This window comes from Elephantulus edwardii, unplaced genomic scaffold, assembly GCF_000299155.1.
Source record: "Elephantulus edwardii isolate Elephantulus edwardi_28Jun2011 unplaced genomic scaffold, EleEdw1.0 scaffold00367, whole genome shotgun sequence".
Taxonomy (NCBI): Eukaryota; Metazoa; Chordata; class Mammalia; order Macroscelidea; family Macroscelididae; genus Elephantulus; species Elephantulus edwardii.
In genome coordinates, this window is record NW_006400117.1 from 308,242 (window position 1) to 325,956 (window position 17,715).

The window sequence follows — 17,715 nt, forward strand, 5'->3', positions numbered from 1 at the left end:
CTGACATACTCTGGGCATGTTGCAAGGAGGGACCAGTCCTTGGAGAAGGACACCAAGCTTGGGAAGGTGGAGGGACAGCACAAGAGAGGAAGACTCTGGATGAGATGGATTGATTCAGTGATTGGGGTCATGGAGGTAGGTGTGTCAGAGTCTGTGAGATTGGCACAGGACAGAGCGGAATTTAGAGCTGTTGGACATAGGATGATTATGAGTCGCAAGTGACTCAACAGCACATAACAACAAACAACTAAGACTCCTAGATAACTTTTGCAGAAAGGGAAAAGAAAGAAGGAAGCAAACTTGACATAGACTTTTTTTAAAAAAATAATATTTTTATTAATTTTCATATAATTCCTTTACATTATGCTGTATTCACAAACATCGTGTTTTATACAATCTTTCTTTTACACTGTGTTTCACACATTTATATACATTCTATTTTACTTTTTAATTGGTTTGCTTACTAAGTTTATATACATCATTCTTCACTCACATTTTGTTTCATATAATCATTCTGATACATTTTATAAAATCAATCATTGTACCTTGTGCATCATTACCTGTCCTCCCACCCAGATCCTTCTATTTGCTTCCCCCTGTCCCTCCACTCACCAAACTGTGCTGCCTTGTGGTTTCACCCCTAACTATTCTCACCCCCAACTTCCCCCTTCCACCTCCTCATACATGTTTTACTAGTTATCCTTAACTTGAGAGAGGCTTCAGAGCATTATACTGAGTGAAATAACACAGTCTCATAAGGACAAATGCCGCATTTGACCATTCTTGTAAAAATAGAAGGATAATTGGCATAGCCTCTTCAACTACTAGTGGTCCTACAAGTTACTTTTTGCTCACCATCAACTATGTGCCAAACCCTGGACAAATGGACAAAATGCTGCTTCTACTGATGCTTCATTAGAAGAAAGCTGGACAATGAATAGGGATGACAGAAGAATTTATCCCTTTGAGCTGTGGTGTTGGAGAAGAGTATCATGGGCTGCCAAAAGAACAAACAAATGTCTTAGAAAGGGTGCAGCCAAAGTGCTCTTTGGAGGCAAATGTGATAAAGCTTCGCCTCACATACTTTGGGCATGTTGCTAGGAGGGGCTATTTCTTGGAGGAGGACATAATGCTTGAAAAGGAGGAGGGTCAACGAAGGAGAGGTAGACCCTCAACCAAATGGTTTGACACAGTGACTGCTGCAATAGGCTCTAATGTGTTAGGAAGTATGAGAATGGCACAGAATAGGGCAGGGTTCAGATCTGTTTTTCATAGGGTCACTATGGGTCTTATTTGATGCGATGGCACCTAACAACAAGAACAACTGATGCTTCTGACACTGTCCCTGTCATACTAGCTAACACTGAGGGGACCTATGTTATGGTGAGATCCTGGGCTTCATAGAAAATATAAACAGTCAGATAGCATGAATGCTTATAGCAGCTTTACAGTGTTGTTGTTGTTAGGTACTATTGAGTTGACTATGACTCATAGAGACCCTATGAACAACAGGTCTGAACCTCGCCCTATCCTGATCCATCCTCATCATCTTTGAATTGCTCAAGTCCATTGTTCTAGTCACTGTGTCAGTTGTCTTATTGAATGTCTTCCTGTATCTCTGGCCCTCCACCTTTCCCAGCATGGTGTCTTTTTCTGAAGCCTGGTCCCTCTTGGCAAAATGCCCAAAGTAGGTATCATATGGTTGCACTTCTTCCAAGATAAACTTGCTTGTTCTTTTGACAGTCTATGAGATATCCAGTACTCTTCTCCAACACCACAATTCAAAGGCATCAAATCTTCTTCTGTCATCCCTGTTCATTGTCCAACTTTGTATGCCTTGGGAGCAATTGAAAATACCATGGCTTGGATCAGGTGCACCTTAGACTTTAAACCCACCTCCTTGTTATTTAGTCCTTTAGAGAAGTCCTTAACAGGGGCTTTGCCCAATGCTAGGTGTCTTTTGACTTCTTGATTGCTGTCGCCATGTGTTATCTTAGTTGCTCAAAACTAAGCAACCAAGATGTCTCTCATTGGATGAATATGGAAAATAACCAGTGGTCACAAAATGAAATAGTAATCTGTAATTTCGGGGGGTGGGGGAGAAGAGGCTATCATGCTTTAGAAGGCATGGAGAACACAGAAACAAATATATTTTCCCTCTTTTTCATTATTGTATTAGTTTATTTACAAAATTCGAATACAGTTTTTAAGTGAAAACTGATTTGTAGAATTGTGAATATACTGCATTTGAAGAAGTGAGAGAAGTTCTGTGTGGCTTCGACTCAACAAAGAGGAGACTCAATAGGAAGCAGGGTCCTAATATCATGCTAGACCTTTTCAACCCCCTGAAGAGTTTGACTGTATCCTTAGAACACGAGCATTTTAGATTTGCATTTAGAAAGATTACCCGGGCTCCACAAAAAACAACCAGAGTCAGTCTGACTCAAGACAGCACAGTGTGGACTGGAATGAGTGAGTGGGGCTCTCTACAGGGCTTTCAGTGTCCGCGTTTCTGAATCAGGTCACCAGGCCTTTTTTCCGAGATTCCTCTGAGTAGATTTGAAGCTAGTTGCCAACCTGGCTCCACACTCGAGAATAAATCAGAGGAAGAAGTGCAGATGCAGTCAGACCTGCAAAGTAATTTTTGCCAACAGACCCTGCACCAGATGTGTCTGTCTGTCCTGGCATGGAGAGGAGGCTGCCAAGAAGAAACCACATGGGCAGTTTGGGAGATGAGATAGATGGGACTCAGTTCCTGATGTCTCTATGTGAAGTGAGAGCAGAAGAAAAAAGCAAACACCACGTTCGAGTGTTTGGGTGGTGATGCTATTTGTAGAAACGGAAGTCCTGGGAGGAGGACCAGAGCGGGGATGCATGAGAAGTTAGTTCTATTTGGGATGTGGTGCTTGGAGGCCAGTGTGTAGCTGGCTGGGTAGACAGATCTGGAGTGTGAGAGCTGGACAGGGGGCCTGCGCTGGCATGGTGTAGCATAGACAGGAGAAGGCTGAGGTCACCCAGGAGAACGTGTGTGTGCCCCTCAATCAGAGACCCTACCGGGTGAAGGTCCACGCCCTTATTATGTCCCTATGCCCTTGCATTAATCATACTGGTGTGTCATCCCCCCCCCGCCCCCTATCAGGAGCAATGCATGACTGCAAAATCAACATACATCCTAGAAACCTTAGGATTTGCTTAGCGGACTGTGGCAAGAGGCAAGAGGGAGGGAGCAATTATCGACCCTGAAGCCTCCATCTGCACCATTGGCAGGAATGTTTCTTTCCTGGGTGTCAATACAAGCCCAGGGTCATTTTTCAGCGTTTGCCAATGGCTGTAATTGCACAGGCCCCAGTGGCTCTCCAGAGAATCCCGCAGCTCTCCTTTCTCTCCTCCCGGGCAGCGCTCTATAGATGCACCCCAGGCCATGGATCATGTTTTTCACATAACCCGCTAATTACTAAATAAAACAACCCGGCTTTCAACCTGATTAGGCCAGATTAATGGCCAGCAGCGGGTTTCACGCGCCTGCACAATTTATCACTGAAAAGAACTATGTCTTTAATGATTTAGCTACCTGGCCTACCAGGGCCTGCTCAGGGCTCCGGGCCTCCAAGAGGAGTTAATTGCTGTTCTTCGTTTCTGACCTGGAAAGACCCAGGTGACAGTTCCCATTAGCCAGGCCTGGGCTCCCTGATGACAAAGGGTGGCAGGAGGCCCTCCCCGCCTACTTTGTGTGGAAGAAATATTGAGGTCAAGTGTCCCAGTCCCACCACGCCAGCTGCCAGCTGAAACAGGTCCACTCAACCTGCACATTTATGTGCTTTCTGCTCCCCTACTCCACCCCCAACATTCTCTTTTCCTTCTTTGCTATGCAAGAAAAGAGAATAATTTTTGGTTTTGATTGTTATCTCTATCAGGAATTCTAGGATCTTTTATAAAAATGAGCAAGAAAATTATTTTCTCTGGTTTCCACTTTATTTTAACATAATACAGCTCTTCTGTAGGGGCAGTAGAATGAAAAAAATGTTGTTAATAATTTATCATAGAAAGTACTTTTGGTTTATGTCGTTGTCGAGTTGTAGGCGACTCATAGCAACCTATGAATGAAAGTTCTCGACACTTGCGTGACTTTCATCCTTTCTCCAGGGTCATAGGGTTTCCGGAGGCAAGCTATTTACGGAAGTGGATGCCACTCCTGCTTCCAAGCTTGTTTTAATTGGGGAGCACCACCAAACACTGTCCACCATGGGTAACCATTATCACATTTGACACATCAGTGTTACAGTGTTCAGCTTCACAGCAACCACAAGTTATCTCTGTATAGCAAGTGGACACACCAGGTTATACGACCTAGAAGAATGTTTCACCAAAAACAAGTAAAGGCAGGCCTGAGGGCTGCGGATTAGAATCACCCACCTTTGGCTTGGTAGCAACGCTTTTGGTCCACTAGGCCAACTCGTCTCTCTCTACGTCGTTAAGTGCCATCGAGTCGTAGGTGACTCAGCGACTGTATGAATGGAAGTCCTCAACACTTGCGTGACTTTCATCCTTTCTCCAGGTTCATAGGGTTTCCGGAAACAAGCTATTTATGGAAGTGGATGCCACTCCTGCTTCCAATTTGGTTTATACACTCTTCAAAATTCAGAACTGATCATAAACATCTGCTCCCACTCTTGGGTTTTCCAGACACTGAGAACAAAGGAAGAGAAAAGAATTCTCCAAGGCCTAATGGTAAAGAGTTGTGCTCACAACCTGAAGGCAGGTGGTTCGAATACACCAGCTGCTCTGCTGGTGGAAAAAGATGGGCACTCTCTTCTCAGGCTTTTTACAACCTCTGAAAACCCTCTAACAGGCCAGTACTGAGTTATTCTGACTCAACGGCACTCTCGATGGTTGTTGCACGCCTGTGTCATCCAGTTGCCTGCGACCCATAGCAACCCTATGTACAACAGCTCTGAAGCCTGTTCTGTCCTGAGCCAGTCTCACTGATTCCAACAGACCTACCCCAATTGTTCCAGTTACTATATCAATACATCTCATCCGAGGTCTTCCTCTCCTGTGTTGTCCCTCCACCCTTCCAAGCATGAAGGCCTTCATCAAGGACCAGTCCCTCCTGGCCACATGCCCAGAGTGTGTGAGACGGAGCTTCAAAACCCTCTCTAGGACTGTTTTTTCTCCTGGCAGTCCACTGTATGTTCAACACTCTCTCCAGCACCACAACAGAATTAGTAGGAGCTAAAGCTGTACTGGGTCAGAGATTTCCCAAAAAAGCAATGCTGCTGACTGCAACACCTTGAGCACTGGGACAAAGCTTGTATACTAATTACAACAATATCATCAAGCAGCCCCAGGGGTGCAATGGCTAAGTGCTCAGGTGCTAACCAAAACATCTATAGTCCAATACCCCAGCAGCTTAGTGATCTGCTCTTGTGATGATTACAGCCTACACACCTATAGGGAAGTTGGATGGGGCTAGTACTATAATGACTTTTTGTAAATTCATCGTGAATCAGCTCAGTCAGAATCAACTCAGTGGGACTCCCCAGCAACACCATCATATATGAATACTTGCCATGCCCTAAACATCACTTTATTTAATATTCACAGAAGCTTGTGGGATAGAAAATATCAGTGCTGTTCAGGGCAGGAGACTGCTGTTGTTAGGTGCCATCAGGTTGACTCCTTCCTATCATTGCTGTGTCAGGGCCCATTGTTACAAGCATGGAGCCAATTATCTCATTGAGGCATTTTCTCTTTTTCATTTACTCTCTGCTTTATCACACACTATGTCCTTCTCCACGGACTTATTCCTCTAAATAACATCTCTGAAGTACAGAAAATGAAGTCTCACCGTTCTTAACCTCAAAAAAAAAGCATCCTGGCTGTACTTTTTTTAAGACAGATAAGTTTGTTCTGCTGATAATTCAAAGTAACCAGCAGCATAATTCAAAGGCATCAGATCTTCTGTCTTCTTTATATTCATTGACCAGCTTTCAGAGGCGTATATGGAGATTGAAAACTTTGTATTTTGAGTTAGGTGCACCTTTCTCCTCAAAGTGACAGCTATGGTGAAAGTGCAGCCAGAGTGCTCCTTGGAGGCAAAGATGACAAAGCTTCATCTCATATAGTTTGGTTATGTTGTTAGGAGAGGCTATTCCTTAGAGAGGGACATCATGCCTGGAAAGGAGGAGGGTGGACAAAAGAGAGGAAGAGGTTTAACTGGATAGATAGAAATGGTGACTGCTGCAATGGACTCGAGTGTGTCCAAGATGATGAGAATGGCACAGGATTGGATAGAGTTCAGATCTGTCGTTCATAGAGTCTCTATGAGTTATACTTGGCTTGAGAGTAGGGTACCTTACAAACAAGAATAAAACTGCATAGATATTTACAGCTATTAATTTCCCTTTAAGTACTGCTTTAACATGGTCCCATAAGAATATAGTTGTGCCTTATTGTCCCTTCTTCTTTAAATATTTTTCTAATTTCCTTTCTGATTTTGCCTTCTATTTGTTTGATTGTGTTGTTTAATTCGTAAAATTCTCAAATTTGAGGATCCCACAAATTTACATGTTTCTCAAATTTTCTTGGTCATTTACATTTAGTTTCACCCCAGTGTGGACACAAAACATACCATGTATAGTTTCAATCATTTTAAGTGAATGGAGGCTAGTTATGTTGCCTAAGGAGCACTAGTAGTACAGTGGCTAAAGCACTTGGTTGTTAGCCAAGCTTCAGTGATTTGAATCCAATAGCTGTTCTGAAGGAGAAAGATGTGGCGGTCTGCTTCCATAAAGATTTAGAGCCCTCGTCCCGGCTTTGGACACAGCCACCATCATGAAGTTAATGCCCCAGAAGAACCAGATTGTCATATATGAACTCCTTTTTTAAGGAGGGGGTGATAGTGACCAAGTAGGATGTCTATATACCAAAGCACCCAGAACTGGCTGGCAAAAGCATGCCCAACCTTCATGTCATGAAGGCCATACAGAGTCTCAAGTCATGAGGCTGTGTGAAGGAACAGTTCGCCTGGAGATATTCCTACTGGTTCCTTACCAACCAGGGTATCCAATACCTGTGTGATTATCTCCACCTGCCCCCGAGAATGTACTCATCACCTTGCACCACAGCTGTCCTGAGACTGGCAGACCATGACCCGAAGGGCTGGAAGGTGAATGACTTGCAAGACTGCCTCCAGGAGAGGCTGACAGAGACACATACAGATAGAGCACAGGACCTCCTGGTGCCAAGAAAGCCGAGGCTGGGGCTGAGTCAGCAACAGAATTACGGTTTAGAGGTAGGTTTGGTCATAGAAGTAGTCAGCCTCCTCCATAAAGTTGGAGGGAATTTTTTGTGTGTTGAATAAACATGTAGCCAGAAAAACTCAAGGAAAATAAAAAAAGATTTACAGCCTTGAGAACCCTCTGGGACAGTTTTAGTCAGCCCTGCAGGGTTGTCAGCTGTAATTGATTTGAAGGTAATGGGTTAGTTTTATTGCCTGTTACATTAGCCCATGCTGGAGATAGTGTCGCGTGAGTTTGAGAAGAGCGCATGTTATGTCATTGTTGGGTGATATAGTCTATAGACATCTTTTCTAGGGTTTTGTTTTGTTTGTTTGTTTTTTTACCACTCGCCCCGCCCCACCCTGATTTTATTTTTTCTTTCTTTATTTCATTTCAGAGAATTTCTCTCCCTTCCAGTTATAATCAATTGTTTCCTATGCAGTGTGTTATCTGCTAAGGAGCTCAATGGTGAAGTCTGTGGGTTGAGTTTTGTCTGGTATTAATCTCATCCAGTGTATTTTTCACTATAGAAATTTCAGTTTAAAATCAGGATAGGGCATGGGTCAGAGCTGTTGTTCATTGGATCGCTATGAGCGGTAGTCAACTCAACAGCACATAACATCAATCTCTAAAAGTTTGATTTGGGCATTTACATATTTATTTATATTTCTACTCAGGAGTGGCATTGACTTCCTAAACAACATACCTCTGGAAAGTCTATGAACTTTGATAAATATCGATAGTTGAAGAGGGGCTTCAGGCCTTTTGTTCATAGTTGTTTTCAAGTTAAAGCTAATCAACAACAACTCAGCCTCTGTTTTCTAGTTTATATTATACATGAAATAAATAAACCTTGATTTGATCTAACATTTTTTCTTATTTAACCAATGATCTTCATACCTTATAGGTCTCTTTGTATTGATTTCTTTTTCTCATAATGTTTTCTCGATTATCCTGCTTCCTTGCCTGCACGATAATGTTTTATTAGATGCCGGATGTAGTGAACTTCACCATGGCAGTGTAGGTGTAATTCTGTATTTCTATAAATAGACTTGAACTTTGTTCTTGGATATAATTGAGTTACTCGTGGTCTTTGAAGCTTGCTTTTAAATTTTTGTCAAGTGGGATCAAAGCAGTTTCCCCCAAGGGTGAATTTGGTCTCACTATTGCCTCGTACTGTTGAGCCTAGTTAATTTCAGCTATGATGACTCCAGGGAACTCTGGTGGCCTAGTGGCAAGAAGCTGTGCTGTAATCCTGAAAGCATGCGGTTCGAATCACACCAGCCACTCCGCTGGAGAAAGATGAGCAATCTCCTCCCGCGCGATTAACTGCCTCTGAAAACCCACTGGAGGGTCAGCTATGAGTCATTTCTGACTCTACAGTGCACAACAAAGATGACTCCATTTGTCAGAGTAGAACTGTGGTCCAGGAGGTTTTCAAAGGCTAATTGTTCACAAGTAAGTCAGCAGGTCTTTCTTGCGAGGCACGTCTGGATAGGTTTGAACCAAAACCCACGGGTTAATAGCCCAGCACTTAAATCATTTGCACCATTCAGGAACTGGAGACTAGAAGGGAGTTTTCACTGTTTCTGTTCTTTTAGGACATAAATCTGGCCTCCAACAAAATGTGAGGTTTCAGTAGAAAGAAAATCTTACTTGGCAATGATATTAAAAAAAAATTAATCATAGATGAGTGGGATATTACAATATTTAGTAAAAATAATGTAATTGACTAACATTAAAAATTACGTTAATTATTAGTGGTGGGGAAATCTTGTGCATTTCTTTTTAAGAAAACTGATCTAATTTTCAATACATTTTAGGTGACATAAAACCAGTATAAAACAAACTCTTAAGATATCAATGTCTTAAGAAGGGGGGGAAAAGTATGAAATAAATGTCCTATTTGCTGTGAGATTAGTTCTGTGCTATGCTGGCCTTGGGGCTGAGAAGGCTATTTTCTCTGCATCCCCCCTCCTTGCCTCACCCAGGAAGGGCCTACTCTGTGTCCAGGTTTTGTTCAGCCGCTGAGTGGTTCTCTCTTCACAGAGCGCACAGATTGGGAGAATCACAAGCCTCAATGGCTCCGTCCTTCCTTGCAGCTTTGTCATTGAAAAACCTGGAGAACCCCAGACCCTAGCTCACATTCCAAGATTCCTAGATTTCAGAGGCTATCCTCTATCCCCTGAGAGACCTGAGAGGCAGGCACTAGCTTTGATGTCTACACCCCAAAGAGGAAAGAGAGGTGGGTCAGTGGTGAACCCAGGGCCTGCCTGACATGAAGAGTGGATCACCTTGCCTGGGGCCGGATCATTCTGAGCATTAGCCTGCAGTATTTGGGCTCTGCTATGACGAATGTCATTCCAACACATTCACACACCCATACAGAGAGACAGTCCAAAGAGCTGCCCAGGTCCCCATTTGCAGGAATGGATTCAGCTGTTGTTATGTGCCATCTTTATAAACAACAGATCTGGCCCTATCCTCTCCTTCATCGTCCTTGTCATGTCTGATACTATTGAGCCCATTTCTGCAGTCATTGTGTCACTCTATCTTATTAAGCGTCTTCCTCTCCTACACTGACCCTTCACCTTCCCAAGCTCATGATGTCCCTTCCCAGGGAAAAGTCCCTCCAAACAACATTCCACAACTATGTGAGACGAAGCTTCACCACCCTTGCCTCCACTGAGCACTCTGGCTGCATTTTCTCCATTGTTGTTGTTGTTGTTGTGTGCCATTGAGTCAGATCTAATCCACAGCTGACTCTCTGGCAGGCTTTCAGAGGCAGTTAATCATATGGGAGATTGCCCATCCTGCTCTCACAGTGCAGGTGGTGAACTCAAACCACGTGCCTTCAGGATTGCAGCGAAGCTTCTTGCCACTAGGCCACCAGTGCTCCCTCCATAGAGAGTGCTTATTCCTGGATCAGTGTCTTTTTTCCCAGAGGAGTGAGGAGGTAAAATCCATGGCGAACCCTTGCATGGTGCTAGTGAAGAGGAGGTCGGGCTGCTGGGGCAGAACAACCAGGGAGGGCAGGAGGAAGCCTTTATCCATTGAACTTTTTCTGCGTATGCGATAGATCTTCATTATCAACTCTGTCCTGGCTACCCCAGCTCCCCGGGGACATGCTCAATGACAGAAATTGCTTAATAAGTGGTGACGGGCACCCCCAAAGAGTAGGTGGGAGAGGAAGGCAGCTGCATTCTCACTCCTTGCTTTCTCACAGCTGATCTGTGAGATACTGGTTGGAGTTAGAAAAAGGACCACTGTCTCCGACCATGGGCTCCCACTTCTGCAGGTGGACTAAAGGCAAGGCCAGTGTCTTTGTTATGTTGCTACAACAGAAATATCACAAGTGGATGTTTTAACAACAAATTATTTCTTTCTCACAGTTTAGAAGGCTAGATGTCTGGATCCAGAGAACCAGCTCTAAAAGAAGCCTTTTTCTGTCTGCCCATCTTTCTTCCAAAGAGCTGGATTAGTGTGCCGACCTCTCCATTAGTAGAGAGTCAGCTATGCATTAGTTCTGCTGTGATGGCAATGAAATAGCAGAGTTCAAGTTTACCAGTTTTGGAGTGTCAGGCGATGACCTGAGTGCTTATAAATATTACTGCCTTTAACCTACCCATATTGTTATTATGTGCCGTTCAGTCAGAAGTGAGTCACAGCTGGAGTTCCAGTGGGTTTTCAGAGGCAGTAAATCGCAGGAGATTACTCATGTTTCTCCCATGGAGCAGCTGGCCGATTCCAACTGCCTGCCTTTCGGTTAGAAGTGCAATTTCTTACTACTAGATCACCAGAGCACTCTTTAACTCACCTAAGAGTGTTACAAACAGAGCCCTGAAGGTAGAGTGTGTATGGGCAGGTCTTCACTGAAACAGCTGTGGGTGGAGACAGCAGTGTTAAGGGCTTAATTGTTAAGTATTAAGTGGGCCTAAGACATACAGACCCTCAACCAGGTGGATTGACGTGGTGACTACTGCAATGGGCTCTTGTGTGTCAGGAAGTGTGAGGATGGTGCAGGATAGAGCAGGGTTCAGGTCTTTTGTTCATAGGGTCTCAAAGAGTTATACCTGACTCGATGGCACTTAACAACAATAAGACACACAGAGTTCTGTATTATTATTATTATTATTATTATTCAGCTCATTTTAAAGATTCATAAACTCAAGCACAGAGTGATAAGCCTGCCCTACCAGGAATATGGTTACTTTAGCACTTCTAACCTTTGAGCTAAAGAATTATGCTACCAATCCAAAGGCAGGCAATTCCAATTCACCAGCTGCTCCAAGGAAGAGGAATAGGCCAGCTCCTCTCATGTGGTACTGACTTGATGGCACATAATAACAACCATCACCACCTTTGTTTTCTGCAGCTCTGGTAGTCTAGTGGGTAAGACGTTGTGTTGTCAACTCAAAAGCAGGCTGTTCAAATTTACCAGCTACTTGACAGGAGAAAGATAAGCAATCTCTTCCAGTGTGATTCACAGCCTCGGAAAACCCACTGGAGGGTCAGCTATGAACTGGTTCCAACTCAATGACAAATAATAATAACAGCAATAACAACGATGATAATAATAATAATAAAAACACCACCAAGACCACTCTATGTCTGTATACCCATTTATGTTGTTTTGCTGTAATTAAGTGCTATAAAGTCAACTACCACTCATAACAACCCTGTGAACAACAGATCTGCATTCTGCTGTACCCTATGCCATTCTCTTCATCTCTGATATACTTGACCTCTGTTATAGTCATTGTAGCAATGACTGTTACAAGATACTGTTATAGTGATAACAATATGTACCCATCTTAGTGAATGTTTTTCTTTTGTTCCCTGTCCCTCTACCTTTCCCAGTATTAGGTCTGTTTCTAAGGACTTGTCCTTCCTGACGACATGCCCAAAGTCTGTGAGAAGAAGTTTCACCATCCTTGCCTCTGAGGAGCACTTTGGTTGTGCTTCCTCCAAGACACACACACAGACACAAACAACCACTACTTTCTTCCTCATGTGACATTCTGCCCTGTGTGTACCTCCTCAACTTTTTACAAGAACACAGGTCATTTGGAATAAGCCCCACTCTACTCGAGAATAGTTTTATGTTAGATATTAACATCTTTAAAGAATCTATTTCCAAACACAGTCACATACGTAAGTATGGAGAGTTAGGACTTCAATATAACCTCTCGGAAGCCACGAGAAGTTATATTGAAGCCATGACTGTGCCTTTGTCAAATATCAGTTGATTATATATGTGCATTGTTTCTGGACTTTGTTCTTTTCCTTTGGCCAAAATAATCTTATTTGTTCTTTACTATACACTATTTTGATTTAGTTTTTCAACAGTCTCATTCAGTGACATTGACTATATTCTTTGATTTGTGTAACCATTCTCATTCTCCTTTTCTGAGTTGTTCTTTTCGTTAACATAAACTCATTGCTTCTTCAATTTTCTTCAGTCACTTAGTGGTGATGAAACTGTTACAACATCATACAAACTCCATGCTAAAGCCCATTTCATGGTCCAGCTTTGACAGAACTCAGTGTAGGTGACTTTAGAAACCCCTTGTGTCTGAAGTGCTTCCTTTAGAGGGACCGGACTGCACCTTTTCCCCAGCATAAAGCTATACCACCTTAATCATTTTTAAAGTTTGAGAGAAGTTCCCTGAGCTCCTTAGGTGGGAGGTGGTTAGCCAAGTCTTGGGATAAAAAGTCCATCCCTAAACAGTTTGGCAAAAAGCCACGATTTAGCCCCAGACCCCCAGGAAAGTGCCCCATGCAGGCTTGTTGTACAGGAGGGCAAGTCTGTCACTGTTGAGGGCCACTGTCCAAACCAGAATTCCATTTCCCAAGAAGAGAACCCAGAATCCATGGACGATGAAAGGACTGAGAAAAAGGGAAGCTTGGAGGTTTTCGAAGCTGTAAAGGCCCTAGCAGTGGACTGCAGGACCCAGAGACATCTGAGCAGTCCAACAAACCAGTGGCAGCAAAGGGGAAACGTCTCCAAGGAATGACTGGACATAGTCTGTTTAAGTGTTTAATAAATGTTAAGAAGGAGGTAGTTGATACATTAGCTGAAATGCAATGGGTTGAGGGCAAGGACAGGGATTTGATAAACCAGCTTTGTATTTGTATATGTAACCAATTTTTCAAGCTTGTTGCTAATTAATTCTAATTCCAGACTTACTGCAGTTGGGAAAGACGTCTACAGCTTGCTGTGGAGTGGCCAGCAGGTATACTATCCCATTCATACTACTGTGTGGAGTACTCTAAAACCCAGAACAAAAGAATCCATTTTAAAATCTACCCCATTCTTTTTGTTTTTATATTACAGGAATTTGTATTGTGGTGGTTCAGGAAGAAGAATTGTTATCAGCAGCAACAAAAAGCCATCAGTAAACTCATGAGAGTTGCCTCATTTCTTTTGTTCCCATTTATAGTTGTTCAAAATAGGAGATCAAATTATATGCCAGTTGCTACATCATTGTCAGGGCATAAAGCCTCATATGTTTTAAATTTTGGAGAGGCAAAATTATCCCTCCTGACGTTGCAGAATGGAAGGGTCCAATTTCTCTTAAGCTATTGTAATATTCTCCAACAAGGTCCCTGTGCTTAAGCAAGGGAGACATATGCCACTCAGGCTTGGCTGACTGAATGATTTTACCGACAAAGTTTATGAGACTAAACCAGAAAATGGCCAAATATACTACAAAGAGAGACATGACCACTTTATAGCCAAACACACAGTTTTATGACTGAAAAAAATCCATAGATTCTATGTTTGGGAAACTTACTCTTCTAAATTTTTCTCTTATGCTATGGCCATGAATGTGGTATTAGGACGCATGAAACTATTATTTCTCATTATCCCTATCATCTTCTGCTACAACCCCTATTTTTAGGTTAACAGGAAATTGAGAACTCTTTGAAACTGATAAAAACAACATATCTGAGCATAAATATCACTTTCTTATATTTCAGCGTAAATTACACCTCACCTGGTATCTGTGACCTTCACTTCCTCTTCTTTTACTTTGAAGTACTTATGACACTTTGTAGTCACAAGTGTGTGTGTGTTTTAAGTCTGTCTTTATAAATGGTAAGCATCCCGAGAGCAAAGTCTTCAGCTGTCACCTCTGGTGTCTAGAACACAACCTGCCTTGAAGGGGGATTGAAGAAATGCTTGCTGAATGACTGAATGATAGGTGAATGAGCAAATGAGTGAACCTACAAATGCCAGATCCCTTTAAAAGTAGACCAAAAAGAATGAAAATAGAGGAGCTTAATGCATAAGTATTCATGTGTTCCATTTAATTTTGGACAATTTCCAGTTTTCCAACTTTCAAGCTACGAACACATGCAGAGGAGCACTGCTTGGTTTGGAATTGGAAGGGAGTGTGGCAGGGCTGTATTCTCTCTCCATACCTGTTCAAACTATCTGCTAAGCAAACTATCTGAGAGACTCTATGAAGAGGAATGTGACATCAGATTGGAGGGAGACTCATCAATAACCTGTGTTATGCAGATGACACAACCTTGCTTGCTGAAAGTGAGGACTTGAAGCACTTGTAGAAGATCAAGGAATGCAGCCTCCAATATGGATTGCATCTCAGTATCAAGAAAACAGATTCCACTGGACCAATAAGCAGTGTCTTGATGGATGGAGAGGAGATTGAAACTCTCAACAGTTTTTCATCTTGCTTGGATCCACAATTAATGAGTAGTCAGGAAATAAGGAGACACATTACACTGGGAAAATCTACAATTAGGGACCTTTCCAAATTATTGAAGAGTAGTGATGTCAGTTTGAGGATTAAGTTGCGTTTGATTCAGGACATAGTCTTTCCGATTACTAGCTATGCATCTGAGACCTGGACAATGAATAAGGATGACAGAAAAAGAATTGACACCTTTGAGCTCTGGTGTTGGAGAAGAGCACTGAACATCCTATGGACAGCCAAGGGAATGGATATGTCTTGGAAAGAGTGCAGCCGGAGTGCCCTTTGGAGGAAGAACGATGAGGTTTTGCCTCACATACTTTGGATATATTCCTACGAGGGTCTGGCTATTCCTTGCAGAGGGACAGGCTGTTGGGAAGGATGGACAATTGGCAAAGGAGAGGAAGACCTTCAACCAGGTAGATTGACATGGTGACTGCTGTAATGGGCTCTTGTGTGTCAGGAAGTGTGAGGATGGCACAGGACAGGACTAGTTCAGTTCTTTTGTTCATAGGGTCACTATGAGTCGTACTCGATTCGATGGCACCTAATAACAGCAACAACAACGGCTAAAAGTGAATAGACTTCCAGCTTTTTATCTGCAGTTTTTAATCTTCAAAATACAAAGACAAAAAAACAAAAACAAAAATCCCAAAACAAAACACAACACAAAGACCTCCTTAACCAGAGGACTCTGAGGGGAGCTACTTGTCACTTGAAGCAGATATTGACCCCAGAGAAGCAATCAAATGGTCTTGCTGCTACTGAGATAAGAGCTCATTCTCTCTGCCTCTCCTGTAGTAGCAGCTATGGTCAAACCAGGCTTTGTGGTAAGAAGGAGTTAGTCCCCAGGTACAACCACAAGGCTTTCCATGACAATAACATGTACCCTGAGTCTCCAGAACCTCAGGAAGGGGTTCTTACTCTCTTTGAGGTAAGAGGGTGGGTGTAATGTGAATTTTAATGACTCCAGGGCACTAAAGACCCCCCACAAGTATCTCAGCAAATATTTTTATCATAGTGACTAAGAAAGGTTGCTGAACACAGTATTCTAAGAACCATTTGGCTAAACTTTGTCATCTTGAGCTTGGAACCTAGATGGACAGAAGGCACCTAGGATCATATAATGAATAAAGAGCAGTACTGGGACTGATTTATTTCTTTCTTTTATTTTCTTTCTAGTAAGTAACTCATTCATTTATTTTTAATATGGGAAAGAATTTTTTCAGCCTCTGAATTTTACTTTATTTGGATTCCCATTCATTCATTTTTGCACACTTTTCCCCCTGCTCACCCCTAACCCCTAGTTAGCTTTTCTCTTTGACAAGTGAAAACAAAATTATTTTATTGTTATACTGTTCCCCCACCCCCCGACCCCCACCAGTCCACTCCACTACGTAGGTTTCATTCTGGACTCTTGTCATGACAATAATACCTAATCATATCTTCCTCCTAAACAGTACTCTCCCCCATCTGTTTCAATCCAGTATCTTTATCTATCCTCTCTTAGTTTTCCCCCGACTCCGATATCAGTCCCACTTTACTACAGTGGCATTGTGCAATATTTGTCCTTTTGTAACAGAGATATTTCACTTATCATAATGTCCTCCAGAGTCACCCATTTTGTATAATATTTCATGAGTTCCTTGTTTTTTCAATGCAGTATAGTATTCCATTGTGTGAATATACCACAGTGTCTCTATCCGTTTGCTTGTTGATGGGTACTTGGGTTGCTTCCAACTCTTTGCTATTGTGAACAAAGCAGCAATAAACATGGGTGTGCATATATCTGCTTGGATGACAGTTATGGTTTCTTTAGGGTATATTCCCAGTAGTGGAATGGCTGGGCCAAATGGTATTTCTATTTCCAGCTTTTTGAGAAAGCACCATACTGCCTTCCAGAGTGGCTGTACCATTTTATTTGTGACTTTTATTTGGAACCAAGGATGAAGGTTGAGTTAGATGAAGAAAACATCTAATATATTCTTTAAAAATTCTTAGGCCATCATAATGCTATTAGTTTCAGGATTCTCTCAAAGATGGATTTCTATAAGTTGTTTTGAATTTCCAGTACATCTTTCCAGAATGACTCTTACAAACATCTTTCACACACAGAGACACAGCTATACACATAGAGACACAGATATACACACACACACACAGACACACACACAGAGACACAGCTATAGCAAATGGAACACTGATGAAATTGCTAATTGCGACCATCAAGAAGTCATCAGCTATTACTAATCTAACAGATCTTACATGTCATATAACAAGACCTGACACAAAGGTTATTGAATATGCATAATTGAAAATGCACAGCACATGTGATTAAAAATACAGAATAACACATGTGTCATCACCAACTGTCACTTCTTACTGAGGAGCCCAACAGCTGTCCAACACCCTTGTGAGATGCCGGCTAATATAGGGTTGGCAGCAATAGAGAATGCTGGATATAATTGACTGGAAGGAGCTGACCAAAAGACAAGGGAAGTAGGCTGGATATAATTAAGGAAACTGGAAATTTATAATTTGATGTCATTAAAAATGGGGAAAAATATGACAGCACTTTTTGTACATAAAAATACGTTTTCATATGAAATTGACTATTCATTTATAGGTAACTGCAAAAGGAACAAGGGCAGCATGGACAACATGGGGAAGGCCAAGTCCAATCACACCTCCACTAAGGGGTTCTGCCCCCATCA